Source organism: Puma concolor, chromosome D2 (genome assembly GCF_028749965.1).
Source record: "Puma concolor isolate L17-30 chromosome D2, mPumCon1.1.hap2, whole genome shotgun sequence".
Taxonomy (NCBI): domain Eukaryota; kingdom Metazoa; phylum Chordata; class Mammalia; order Carnivora; family Felidae; genus Puma; species Puma concolor.
This window is the reverse complement of record NC_141677.1, coordinates 68,270,361-68,285,440: the sequence shown is the minus strand read 5'-3', so window position 1 is coordinate 68,285,440 and position 15,080 is coordinate 68,270,361. Positions and strand designations below refer to the sequence as shown.

Sequence of the window (15,080 nt, the reverse complement as noted above, 5' to 3'; positions counted from 1 at the left end):
GCATAGGGGCACTTGTACCCCAGTGTTTATAGCAGCACTTTCAACAATAGCCAAATTATGGAAAGAGCCTAAATGTCCATCAACTGATGAATGGATAAAGAAATTGTGGTTTATATACACAATGGAATACTACTTGGCAATGAGGAAGAATGAAATCTGGCCATTGGTAGCAACGTGGATGGAACTGGAGAGTGTTATGCTAAGTGAAATAAGGCAGAGAAAGACAGATATCATATGTTTTCACCCATGTGGATCTTGAGAAACTTAACAGAAGTCCATGGGGAAGACAAAGGGGGAAAAAGTTACAGAGAGGGAGGGAGGCAAACCATAAGAGACTCTTAAATACTGAGAACAAACTGAGGGTTGATGGGTGAGGGAGAGGGGAAAAGGGGTGATGGGCATTGAGGAGGGCACCTGTTGGGATGAGCACTGGGTGTTATATGGAAACCAGTTTGACATAAATTATATTTAATATAAAAATGTGATTTTATTTTATGATTTTATTTTTTAAAGTTTATTTATTTATTTATTTAGAGCAAGGGAGGGGGACAGAGAGAGGGGGAGAGAGAGAATCCCAAGCAGGCTCCACACTGTCAGCACAGAGCCCAGTCCAGGACTCAAACTCACAAATCGTGACCTGAGCTGAAATCAAGAGTCTGGCACTTAACCGTCTGAGCCACCCAGGTGCCCCAAAATGTGATTTTATTTTTATTTATTTTTTTATTATTAAAAAAATTTTTTTTTGACATTTATTTATTTTTGAGACAGAGAGAGAGAGAGCATGAACAGGGGAGGGTCAGAGACAGAGGGAGACACAGAATCTGAAACAGGCTCCAGGCTCTGAGCTGTCAGCACAGAGCCCGACGCGGGGCTCAAACTCACAGACCGCGAGATCATGACCTGAGCTGAAGTCGGACGCTAGTTAAGTACTCAATTAGCTGGGACATATGTATTTTTAAGCAGAAGGTGAGATACCAATTTTGTTTTATTTTATTTATTTTTTTTTTTTTAATTTTTTTTTTTTTCAACGTTTATTTATTTTTGGGACAGAGAGAGACAGAGCATGAACAGGGGAGGGGCAGAGAGAGAGGGAGACACAGAATCAGAAACAGGCTCCAGGCTCTGAGCCATCAGCCCAGAGCCCGACGCGGGGCTCGAACTCACAGACGGTGAGATCGTGACCTGGCTGAAGTCGGACGCTTAACCGACTGCGCCACCCAGGCGCCCCACCAATTTTGTTTTAAATTCTCTGTTTATTGTCCCCCTATATCTTCCTTCTCTAATTTTCTCATATCATTATTATTATTTTTTAAATTTAATTTTTATTTTTTTTAAATTTACATCCAAATTAGTTAGCATATAGCGCAACAATGATTTCAGGAGTAGTTTCCTTAGTGCCCCTTACCCATTTAGCCCATCCCTCGTCCCACAACCCCTCCAGTAACCCTCAGTTTGTTCTCCATAGTTATGAGTCTCTTCTGTTCTGTCTCCCACCCTGTTTTTATATTTTTGTTTCCCTTCCCTTATGTTCATCTGTTTTGTCTCTTAAAGTCCTCATTATGAATGAAGTCATATGATTTTTATCTTTGTCTAATTTCACTTAGCATAATACCCTCCAGTTCCCTCCACATAGTTGCAAATGGCAAGATTTCATTCTTTTGGATTGCTGAGTAATACTCCATTGTATATATACACCACATCTTCTTTATCCATTCATCCATGGATGGACATTTGGGCTGTTTCCGTACTTCGGCTGTTGTTGAGAGTGCTGCTATAAACATGGGGGTGCATGTGTCCCTTCAAAACAGCACACCTGTGTCCCTTGGATAGATGCCTAGTAGTGCAATTGCTGGGTCATAGGGTGGTTCTATTTTTAGTTTTTTGAGGAACCAGCATACTGTTTTCCAGAGTGGCTGCACCAGCTTGCATTCCCATCATATCATTATTAAAAAAAAATAATAATAATAAATGTTACTGTTTAGAACAGTTTTAAATTTACTGTGAAGACAGTATTCCTTTGGTTCCCCTATTATTATTAGTTAATTTTTTTTTCATGTTTATTTATTTTTGAGAGAGAGAGAGAGAGAGAGAGTGTGTGTGTGTGTGTGAGCAGGGAAGGAGGAGAGAGAGGGAGACACAGAATCTGAAGCAGGCTCCAGGCTCTGAGCTCTCAGCACAGAGCCCGACGCGGGGCTCAAATTCATAAACTATGAGATCATGACCTGAGCTGAAGTCAGAGGCTTAACCGACTGAGCTGCCCAAGTGCCCCGGTCTCCCGGGGCATTATTATTAACATCTTATTATTATTATTATTATTAACATCTTACATATTATGGTGCATTTGTCACAATTAATGGAATGATGTTGATGCATTATTAGTAACTAAAGACCACAGTTTATTCAGATTTCCTTAGTTTTTACCCGATGTGCATTTTCTGTTCCAGGATCCCATTCAGGATATCACACTACATTTTGTTGTCGTGTCTCCTTTGGCTCCTCTTAGCTGTGTTTCTTGGACTTTCTTTGTTTTGGAGTGCTCTAGAGTGTCCCTCTCTTGGGATTTTTCTCATGTTTTTCTCAAGACTAGACTGCGGCTCTGGGTCTTGGGGAGGAAAACCACAGAGCTAAAGAGTCATTTTTCCTGTTGCTGTTGACTTTGGTCACCTGGCAGAGGTAGTGTTCGTCAGATTTCTCCATTCAGTTACTCATTTAACCTCCATTCTGGACTGTACTCTTTGGGAGGAAGGCACTCTGTGTGGTCCACTAAGCTCTGCGCAGTTTTCTCGAAGGTGGACTATCTACATCACTTATTTAGAATTGTGCACAGACGATTTGTCTCTTTGCTCACATTAATTCATTTTTTCAATTATTTCTTCATATCCGTGGTGACTTGTGCTTTGGTTTATAACTAATACTTCTTTATTTTGTTGCTCAAATTGTTCCAGCTTTGGCCATTGGGAACTCTTTGAGTTGGTTCCTTTGTCTTTTTGATACAGTTCTCTGTGTGTGTGTGTGTGTGTGTGTGTGTGCGTGCGCGTGCGCGTGCGTGTGTGTACGCGTTAAGCATGTTCTTACTTTCTGGCATTACAAGAAGCTCCAGGCTCATCTGGTATATTTCTCGCCTCAGTTCTAGAATCAGCCGTTTTCCCAAGGAGCCCTAGTTCCTTTTCTTGGAGAAAGCGATTTAAAGCTACCATCTGGGCAGTAAATGGGTTCTTTGCTACTGGACTGTCATTGTAGGCCCTCTCAGCGGGGAGCAAGGAAACCCCGATGTGTGTACGCTAACCCATCTCTCTCTCTCTCTCTCTCTCTCTCTCATCTATTCACCTATACATTTCTATATGTAACCATCTGTGTCTCTATTAAGCTAGACATGATTCGTGCTAGGGTTCGCTAGCTCTCGTCCATGATCACCTCTCCCTGCTTCTCTGGAAGCTTCCTGCTCCACCAGTGAGAAACCCGACTCCCACAGTCCCCATCCATTTACCTAGTTGTTCGGTTCTGATGCACATGTGTGGCAGTATTAGCACTGTGCGCCTGTGCGGAAATCTCGAACAACTCGGGTACAGTGTTCACGCGCAGTTCTTTTAGCTTTGGTTTTGCAGACGCCACTCATTTCCGAAGTGACGTGAGTCAGCGCCCTTTCCTCCTCTCCCTTTAGTGAGCTTGTTTCACACATTTGAGTGCCGTTAGAACGCCTGGTCACAGACTGAGTTCCATCCTGGGATTCCCTTGACCTCTTGAATGATTTTTGCCAAAGTGCACACAGTAAGATTCACTCTGTGCTGTATGGTTCCTTGGGTTTTGGTGAATGAATAGTGTCATGTGTCCACACTTACAGTGTCACACAGAATAGCTCCACCGCCCTGAAAAAGTTCCCCAGGCTTCACCCATTCAGGCTTCCCCCCCTCTGCCCCCCCTCTGCCGGCACCCACTGATATGTTTACGGTCTCTCTAGTGTTGACTTTTCTAGAAGGTCGTATAATTGGAATCATATACTATGTAGGTTCTTTCAGATCGGCCTCTCTAACTCAGCAATATGTAGCTTTATCCCTGTCTTTTTCTGACTTGATAGCTTATTTCTTTTCATCACCAAATAATATTCCATCTTATAGATACACCGGTTTGTTTATACATTCACCTGGTGGAAGACATCTTGTTTTTTTCCTATCATATTTGTTTAATAAAAGGGAAAGTCTTTTTTTCTTTCTAAGGGGATTTTTGTTTTACTTTTCTATTACAGAAGTAGCATGTGAAAGGCAGAGTACTATAGTGATTAAGAACATGGTTCCAAATCACATGGGACCATATAACTAGCTGTGAGTCCTTGGGTGAGAGCACAACTTCTCTGAGCCCCCGTTTCTCCTTCTGCAAAGGGAGATTAGTGGTGGCCTCTCCCTGTCCTTTGGTCGTGAGGATTGAGTGAGGAAGCTCTCATAGAGCATGTCCCTGAACGTGAGCTCAGCGTGGACGCCTGTGACTTCCACCCAGCCTGAGAGATTTGTTTTTGAAATTGCAGTTTACTGAGATATAATTCCCACACTGTGCAATTCTATAAACTGAGGTTTTGATGCTGGTGATCTCTCGACCTCCCCAGAAGGTATCAAAGAAGGTTTTCACACAGAGGCATTATGACTCTAAGGTGCATCCTCATGTTTGAGTTGTTAGAATGGGAAACAAACCTCATTATAGAAAACTTGACAGAGCCTGCTCGGGTGATCTGGGGCTGTGGTGAAGGAGGCCCTTGGAAAAGGGGTGAGTGGGACATGTCTCCTCCACCATCCCATGCTTTCTTTCCTTCCTCCCGGGGTCAGAAGAGTCTGCAATTTGCCCGGAGTCATGGTGGAGGACATACATTTTTGAACAACACAAACATTTCTGAAGAAAAGGAAGAATCCTCCAAGGAGATGCTGGGAGAACTATAAGGGTGGAATCTTGGGGTTTCCACAGTTGAAAGTGTCGCACGCGCCAGGGGTTGGGTGGGCATTACTCTGGGAGGCAAGCATTGCGACTTTTGTTCAAGCCCCTGCAGAGTGGGCCCGGTGACATCCAGGCCCTCCTGTGTGTTCCGCCAGCAGATGGCAGTGTGGTTCTTCAGAGAGAGCAACGATGGCCAGCCTCGGAGGAAGTGCATTGGATTATAGCTACTAAGAAAGACCTGAGGAGGACCCTCGTGTTCTCACACAGCTGCCACTCAGTGTCCTTTCAGAATTCATTGTACCCAGCCCACGTCTATGCGCAGGAATGCAGGTAGAGTTCACTTAACAAAGATGGACTGAAACGCCAGCTCCGATGGGACCCTTAGCTGGGTGTCATGGGAACAGAAAGATGCCTGCCACGGGGCCCCTCACAGACCATGTACTTTAATGGAGACACATGTCCTAACGTGACTACAGCACAGGGGACTTTATAATGTAAGTAGGACAGGCAGGAGGTTTCTATAGAACCTCTCTAAGGCCTCCCTAGTGCTTGGTCCCATCCGGACATCCTGTTCCTATCTCAGGCTTCCTGGGTAGTGCGAGCCCATCTCGTTAAGGTAGCGACCTCTGCTGGCCTCTGCTAAGGTGGCTTACCATACTAGATGCTAGAAAATCACCACAGTTTTGCTTTCTGGCCTTTTTTTTTTTTAAGACTTAACTTTTTTACAGCAGTTTTAGGTTCCCAGCAAAATTCAGAGGATGGTACAGATACCCTGTATACCCCTGCCCCGACACATGCACAGCCTCCCCCACTATTAACAACCCCCCCCCCCAAGAGTGGTACATTTGTTACAGTTGATGAACCTATATTGATGCATTATAACCACCAAAATCAATCGTTTATTCCATATCACTCTTAGTGTTGTGCATTCTGGGGGTTTGGACAAATGTGTAATAACATGTATATTCATCATTATGGTTGCGTACAGAACTTTTCACTGCTCCAAAAGTCCTTTGTGCCCCAGCGGTTCTTCTCCCACCCCTCTGTCCCTGGCAACCCCTGGCTTTTTACTGTCTCCATATTTTGCCTTCTCGAGAATGTCACAGAGCTGGAATCACACGGTGATTCTCTGCTACGAAGGAAATTAAATTTGCTATGATCATGGGTCAAGGAACAGCACGTACAGATGCAAATGTAGATGTTCTAGCTGTTCTTTGGCAGAGAGGTGACCAACTGTGAGGTACCAGGGGGTAAAAATACCCACACAGAAAGTGTACATAAAGTGAAAGGAAAGTCATTACCTTCTACCCGCCCCCCCACCCCAGTGGGCAAGTGCAGAATTAGAGGGATATGTATATGAAGTGGACCTGATGCTAATTGGCAGAAATGCTTTCATTGCCTTATGAAGCAAGGTTCATTAACTAAAACATAATGTTCAGTGTGACTTTAAAATTAAATACCTGGGACATAATGTCTCGTGAGGCAGATATGCAGTGGAGTTATTTATATGCTTACACTTCAACGTGTTAGCTTATTGGATTATTGAAAACCAAATCCACTCTGGGAGATTCAAAGTGCTTCTATTTGACTTCTTTTCAGAGAACTTCATACTAAGTTCGATACATTCCCTTATGAGGTCATCTAATCCTTTTCTCTTTCTTGTTAGCATCAGTTAGTATCACCCAACCCTGTCGTTGAGCATCTATGGGAAGAAATTATAGAACATGTCTCTACTGTTGAAGAATCTGTGATCTGGAGGTAGGGCTTATTGGGCCGATGTATGGCCCCATTACATATGTAGTAGAAAATGCACTCGCTGGGTTCTCATCTGTAAGAATCAGAAATTGACTCCATATTTAGGGGAAAAAAAGCGGAGGGAGAAGAGGTTTATGGAGGGTTTTTGGTGGCACGGGTGTTGGGAACAGTTGGCATCAGAAGGATGCACTTCTGTGCTGAATCTGACCTTCAAACATTCTCCCTGAATTAGCACCGCTCGGCCAGCGCTCATGGTACCAGGAACAAGTATCTGACCTGTGAAGCCTGGATTGCCGGCCTGCCTCAGGGGGCGGTGGAGAAACAACGCGGCCCCTTGACTTCTGCTAATAGAGGAGGGAGGGTGTGGTGGCAGGTGTTGGACTTACCTTCTGCCAAGGCCTTGAAAGGTGGGAAATGTTCCCAAACAGGAGATGGAGGAACAAATGGAACGGTGGGTGTTGAAGGCTGGATAGCCAGCAACAAAACAGAGCTGCCCCTTGTTGACCCGGTAGCAAAAACAACCAACTATGGAGAAATGCTGATATATATTTTGCTTTATGCCATATAGAAGGTGTTTTAAAAAGTTACGTTTGTAAGGAATCCTATGTCAGATGCACTAGGATACGACCTACACCAAGGAGCTCTTGGTGCCTCCTTTTACAAACTAGTGATGTGAAACATGGCCTCAGATTGATTTGATGTGAGGGAGGATTGCCTTGTAATGGATTGTTCTGAAGGAGATTTAGCTGCATAAGTAACCCCACCACCGGTGGGGAAGGCAGATCTGAGTTTTGCCTTGAAGGCCTCTCCCCTTCAGTAAGTAGATCCTGATGGAAGATTCCATCACAGGCTCCATAATCTCACCAGACAATTATTCTTTAAGAACTGGGCACTCTGAGATTCCCTTTTTTATTTTGTATTTTATTTCACGTTTATGCTATTGCCTTCATGGCTCCTTCAGGGCAGTGACTGAGCCTGAATTGTTGTTTTTAAGGATGGATTCAAACTCCATCACATCTGGTAGTGTTTGCAGCAGCACAGGTGATTTTCTTACTGTCAGTTAGTGTAGCAAGTTTTTTTTTTTTTTTTCCTTTAAATTAACTGAGTGCCTGCCATGAGGTCTCGCAGGCTCTTCAAGGTCCCGCTTCAGCTCTCAGGGCCTCCTGGGACACAGCCCATGGCCCATCCTCCTCTTTCCTGAATTCCCCGGGGGACTCCGAGGTGAGGACACTCAGACCTGACTTCGCGTGGTCTAGCTCTGTTCTCCGGTCCTGTCCTGTAAGTGGGCTCCCCACCTTCTCCTCGGTTCCAGACTTCTGTGCTGCCTGACTGAACCTCATCTGGTCTGGTTTACAGAGCAGTCGACACTATGGAGTCCCGTCACTGTGTGGACACAGTGTGTGTGGCCTACTCGCCTCCCCTCCCTCTCTCCATTCTCCTCTCAAGAAAAGTAAAGACTTTCAGTTCTGCAGCTTTTCCGGGCACCGCTGAGCATCTGTGGACTTAGCTCTCTCCTTCCACACTCAGCCGTCAGAGGGGCCTTTAACCAGGACACTCAGAGTCCTGAAGAGACTCTGCCCAGTAAGTCACAGTGCCCAGAACCCTGGAGTTCATTCACACCAGCAGGGCCCAGACCCAGGGATTTCCTGGCCCAGCCAAATTTCAAGGCCGTGTAATTTAGAGATGGGATTTGTGGCACAGGGGTAAAGACGAGTGTATCAACAATAAAACAAAACCAGAAAACCAACCAAACTTCGAGGACAAGATTTTGTCACAAAATAGGTGGAAGAACATTATTTCAGAATAAAGGAGGGTCATTGAACTTAAATGCATTTAATCTGATGAAGGAGTCATGGGATGGCCTTCATTTTTGTCATGTTGGGGGGAACGTATTATTGCCAATGCCCTCATTACACACCGCGCCGTGGGTGGTGCTGAATGGAAGAAACCTGGCCCCAAACAGCGCCCTCGAGGCCTGATGGAGAGACAGGACAAACACAGGTGGGGCTCATCTCTGCTGCTGGGGCACGGGCTCCTCTGGGTGGGGGGTTAGTGACTGAAGTGAGCGCAAGGGGCTTTGGACCTACTCGTAATGTTCTGTTTCTTCATCTGGGTGTGCCCAAGGGGTGAATATCCCAGAGATTCGCATGCCCAGGGTGTGAATATCCAGAGAACCATACACTTACGAGACATGGATGTATTATATTTGGATTAAGTGTTGCAAACACACACTTCGTCATTGTCTATGCTGGGCCACTAGTCCTTTGAAATCCACGGATCAAGTTCAACCTCTAGATTTGGTAGAGACCAACCGAGGCCCTGAGAGGGGAAGCACCTGTTCTGGGTGACCAAGCAAGTCAGTGGTCAAAGTGGGACTGGGGCCCCTGAGGCTTAGCTTGGAGACCCTTCCCTGCCTCAGGCATCTTAGTCCTTTAGTGACCTCTTCCCTTTTAGGAAGTGTGCTGGCGACTTGAGGGGCCCTGCTCCGGGATACTTGTTAGGTGACATGTGGAAAGGATGTTGCTGGTATCCTGTCCTCACCTGAGGCTCCTGAGTTCCCTCTGCTGATGAGCAACTTCTGCCCCGTGAGTCTTCTGCTCATCACAGCTTCATTTGATTACTTCTCTGGAGAAGAAAGTTCTCCTCCCTTTCAAGGCAAGCTCTTCTCCCACTTGGACCCTTGGGCTCTCCAATCTGATTTATCTCATTACTTCCTCTTGTATTTGCATTTAAAATTTTTTTTTCCCCCCCTGTAGGCCTTTTCCTTTTGACTACAAATCTACTCAATATTTTTTCCTCCTGAAAAAACAACCCCTTCCCCGGTTTCGATTAATGAAACAGCTATTTACAAAGAACTGTCCCTACTCAGGGCGGGGCCGGTCTCACTGCCTCTCTAGAGATAGTCAGCATCTTCAGACTTTGTGAAAACATTGACTCCACATTCATTTTCTCCACTTCCTCATGTCCTATTTCCCTCCCACCCATGGTTGTCCGGCCACGTCCTCAGCGTCATTTTATTTTATTTTTATCTCGTTTATTTCAATTATTTCATGGCATGTAATGCAGCCAGGGTCCTTTCAGCAGGATGTACACTTGCTAGGTTGCCTGGGATGGCCCCGTCTTCCACTGGTTCTGCCAGTGTGATTACTAATAGTGTTAGTTCCTGAGAGAAGTGTTTGGTTTGGATTGGGAGCTGTATGGTTGTACCGCCTCTTAGCAGCCATAGACAGTGGCCTCTTCTTTTTTCTCATTTGTGTGAATTCTTGTGTCCATTTTGGCAAAGGATGGGTAAGAATTCTGGCTTTGATGACAAAAAGACCTGAGTTAATCTCTTTATTTATTTTTTTAAACAGACCTGGGTTGAATCCTAGAACCTCATGCACAAGCTCTGGGCTTCTGTTTCTTCTTTTTTCTTTTTTTTAATTTTTTTAACATTTATTTTTTTGAGAGAGAGAGAGAGACAGAGTGTGAGCGGGGGGGGGGGGGGCAGAGAGAGAGAGAGAGAGAGAGAGAGAGAGAGAGAAAGGCACAGAGTCCAAAGCAGGCTCCAGGCTCTAAGCTGTCAGCACAGAGCCTGACGTGGGGCTCCACTCGTGGACCGCGAGATGATGACCTGAGCTGAAGTCAGATGCTTAACCAACTGAGCCACCCAGGCACCCCTAATTTATTTTTTTGAGGGAGAGGGTGCAAGCGGGGGGAGGGACAGAGAGAGAGAGGGGCAGAGGATCAGAAGCGGGCTCTGCACTGACAGGCTGACAGCAGTGAGCCAGATGTGAGGCACGAACCATGAGATCATGACCTGAGCCGAAGTCAGATGCTCATCTGACTGAGCCACCCTAGGTGCTCCCAAAGTGTCTGGCATTCCTGAAAAAGTTAAAAGTAGAACTACCCTACTGTCCAGGAATTGTACTACTAGCATTTACCTAACAAGTACAAAAAACAGTAATTTGAAGAGATACATGCACCACTGTGTTTATTGCAGCATTATTTGCAATAGCCAAATTATGGGAGTAGCCCAAGTGTCCGTTGACTGATGAACCGGTAAAGAACATGTGGTGTGTGTATATATATATATATATATACACACACACACACACACAATGGGATACTACTCACCTATGAAAAAGAATGAAATCTTGCCATCTGCAATGACATGGATGGAGCTAGAGAGTATGGTGCTAAGAGAAATAAGTCAGAAAGACAAATACCATATGATCTCACTCATGTGGACTTTAAGAAAGAAAACAAATGAGCAAAGGGGAAAAAAAAGCGAGGAAGAGACAAACCAAGAAACAGACTCACAAATATAGAGAACAAACTGATGGTTACCAAAGGGGAGGTGGAGGGGGGGGTTAGTTGAAATAGGTGAAGGGGATTAAGAGTATACTCATCATGATGAGCACCGAGTAAGGTATAGGACCGTTGAATGACTATATTGCACACCTGAAACAAATGTAACACTGCACATTAATTATACTAGAATTAAAATTAAAAACTTAATTTAAAAAAGGTACTTGGCTTGGCTGCAGCACAGAGTGAGTGGTCAGTGAGGAGTGCTCCCTTCTGAGACCCTCCTCCCCCTTTGCCCCTGGACACCCCCCCCTCGCCATTGTCTCCACCTTGCTCTCCAGTGCTTTCTCGGCAGGCACCTTCTTAGGCTCTTCATGCTTTTCTGCCGTAACCTGCTGGAATTCTGTGATTCAGCCCAGTCTTGTGATGAGGGGTGTGAGCTGTGGCCACCATGGTCTGGTTCAACTCCCCAGCGCTGCCACTTGCCAGCTGTGTGTGTGTGTGGCAAGTTGTTTAACTTCTTGGTGCCTCAGTGACCACACCTGTAAAATGGGGATGCCCACTTCCTGGGGTGGGTGTGAGGATCTCTAGGGCTAAGATGTGCATCGTTGCTCAGCACGGAGCCTGTAAACATCCAGTAAATGTTACTATTCTCAGCTCCCCAGGCATCCTCTCTGATGCCCTCTGTGTGGAATTTCATTCGTTCTACCTCCCAGGGCCCTCACAACCCTCTCTTTCCCTTCCCACACTGCTGCCCCAGTTGTTTCAGAACTTTGTTCATTTTGTTGTGACCTCTCATACTGGTATCTCTGCCATAAGTCTCTTCTGTTTCCAATACACTTTCCATGTGAATTACAGCTGAATATTTTCTGAAGCCCATTTGTGATTGCACCACTCCCCTGCTCTAAAACCTCCTATGACTCCCTACTATCCACAGACTAGATCTCAAATGCCAGTCCTGTGGTTCAAACACTGCCATCCCCCATCTGGACCCCACCCACCTAACCAACTTCATTCCCCTGCTGCACCCTTCCTGCACCAGATGAGGCACTGAATGGATCTGTTCTTTCTCCCTTGTGTCCTCCCTGGGGTCACTCACCTCAGGGCTTTTGCCCTTGCTACCCATCTGGAACTCCCATCCTCTCCCACATCCCCAACTTCTACCATTCATCAAAGCCCAAGGGAAACGTCACCTTCTCCTTCTAGCCCACCCTGATTTTTTCCTACACCCCAAATTGGAAGGATTCTCTAGAACTTCGTCTACACCTCTCCAGAGGCTGCTCCACTCTCTACTCTGTATTTTGTCTGAACGTAATTTGTTCACACCAGGTTACCTGCCACCGTTCCTGTGTCTGCTCGTCTCCAGCCGGCTGTCAGTAGCCTTGGCAGTGTCCCTCAGCCTGAACAGGACGGGAGCTACTGAGTGGCACTGTGTGCAGGCTCCGAGGTGGGCGCTGCAAAAACCAGCCAAGTCTCCTTCTCTGCAGCCACGAACATAAAGCTGACTTGGGGGTGAGAGTGGGCGTATGTGCACACACATGTGAAGATGACCTAGGAACATTCTCCGAGCAGCACAGCACACAAAATGGGGCAGATTAAGGCAGTGCCACCGGAGAACTGGCAACTTCTCTGAGGCTGCACAGCAGGAAGGGCTCAGCCTTGTGAGTGACAGGGGGAGGCTCCCAAGAAGCAGCGATTTGCACAGAGGCTCGAAGGCTGGGAAGCATGCGGATTAAATAGCAGTAGATAGGGACCTGGGGCAAGGGGCAAGTTGTATCTGTTTCGTCACCGGTCTGAGGGACAATTCCTGTCCCAGTGGCGGGAACTCTGAGTCTCTGGTTCCTGTCTTTCGCACGGTCTAGTGACTGAGATCACAGGCTGTGATAGCAGAGCCATGTACTTGGGTTTAAATCCTGGATCTCCTAATTGCTGATCGAGTGGCTTTGGGAAAGTCACCTGAGCTTCAGTTTTCTCATGCCGACAGGACAGCAGGAGGGAGAGTGACACAGTGAGACTGAGTGCCTGGATGTTCATATGTGCTCAGTCCCGCTTAGGGTGCAACTCCAGAGCCTCAAGCTGTTTCCCTTCTTTGAGGAATGTCGCATGCTCGCCTTGCCAGGGGCCGGGCCCACAGCGCTCGATGATGGCCCAAGTCACCTCCCAAAGCAAGCTAAGTCTGGGTTAATTAAAAACATGGGATATCACTCTATTTAATCAATTATGCTCCTATACTTCTAGAAAGTGTTAAGGGATATATTTATAAAAATGAAGCCAAGACTTTCTTACAAATGTAAAGAGAACATGTGTCAAAGATTTCACTTAACTAGTGAATGAGGAATCCATGCTCTTCCAGTCTCTGCCTTTGTCTCACTGATCATTCCTGATCATTCTAATTCTCTCCCATGGCTCTTACCGCCTACTGTACACGTTGAAGAATTATGCGTGTGCATGGGGTGGGGGTAGGGAGAAGAATAACCTTGGTTAAGAGGGTACTTTTCCACTTTATAGTGTGTGGCTTTTTAAAGTTTATTTTATTATTTATTTTGAGAAGGGGAGAGCACAAGCAGGGGAGGGGCAGAGAGAGAGAGAGAGAGAGAGAGAGAGAGAATCCCAAGCAGGCTCTGTGCTGTCAGCACAGAGACTGATGCAGGGCTTGGATTCGTGAACTGTGAGATTGTGACCTGAGCTGAAATCAAGAGTTGAATGCTTAACTGACTGAGTCACCCAGGTGCCCCAGTTAGTGTGTTTTGTTGTTGATTTCCTAATAAATGATAAGCCCCAATCAGTCCTAGGAGGGAGGAGTTCATTGAGAGTGAATGCTACGGAGAAAAGACAGACAAAACAGAAAGGAAGAAGAAGCAAGAGAACTTGCCATGGAAATCCAGATGAGCACTACCAACCTAAAGGGAGGCTAACAGCTTCATTCATCAGCATTTATTGAACGCTTACTGTATGCTGTGATGCAAGGTGCTCTATCAAGCTGTGTGAGCATAATGCATATTATATACCTAATTGTGACCATGACCCCATTCTCACAGGATCTATAGTCTTGTTAGAGAGATAAAGCCACCTTGAGCCAGCCTGTTGAGCACTTTGATTTAGTGGTCAGAGAAGACTGACCAGGATAGTGAAGCAGCGTGGAAATTTGTCTTGGAGAAATTTTAGCAGAAAGGTGAGGGGCTTCATTGCTAAAAAGATGGTATGTGGAAGGAGGGAGACTTATTCCATGTGGCTCTGAGAAGCAGAGTGAGGACTTATTCATTCATTCATTCATTTGAAAATATTGAGTGCTACTCTGTGCCAGGCTCTGTTCTAGACACTGGGGTTTTATATATATATCTAAATATATATATATATATATATATATATCTTCTCTCTCTTTTATATGTATATATATACATTATATATACATACATACATATATGTATATAAACATATATATACCTATATGTAAATACACACACACACACACACACACTGGAATACTACTTGGTGATGAAAAAGAATGAAATCCTGTCACTTACAACAATATGGATGGAACTAGAGGGTATTTGCTTAGCAAAATAAGCCAGTCAGAGAAAGATAGATATCACATGATTTCACTCATAGGTGGAATTTGAAAAAGACAACAGATAACAGAAGAGAAGGGAAGGAAAAATAAGATAAAAACAGAGAGGGAGGCAAACCATAAGAGACGCTTATAAAAGAGAACAAACTGAGGGTTGCTGGAGGGGAGAGGTAGGTGGGGAATGGGCTAAAAGTGTGATGGGCATTATGGAGGGCACTTGTTGGGATGAGCACTGGGTTCTACTCCTGAAGCCAAGACTACACTGTATGTTAACTAAGAATTAAACAAAGAAAAAAAGACAAAAATCCCTGTCATTGAGGACCTAATTTTTCCTCCAATAGTAGGAAGTTACATGGAAGACAGGCTCAGTATCAGGATGAATTTCTACAGGCAGGGCTGTCAAAGATGGACTTTTTCCTTGACAGGATAAAGAGGGCATTCAGGTTTAGTGGGCTGACCATCTCTTGGTGATGATGTAGGTAAAAAAAGTCAAGTTCACAAGTAACAGAGCCAAATCCTTGTTTTATTGATCCTCTTTTGACTGCTT

At 45.3% G+C, this 15,080-nt stretch overlaps 1 long non-coding RNA gene across 1 annotated transcript in view; it reads left to right on the top strand.

Moving 5' to 3' along the window:
* LOC147576153 (uncharacterized) overlaps positions 1-15,080 on the top strand; it is a 60,559-nt gene that overhangs the window by 2,116 nt on the left and 43,363 nt on the right. The gene's annotated exons all lie outside the window — the stretch shown is intronic.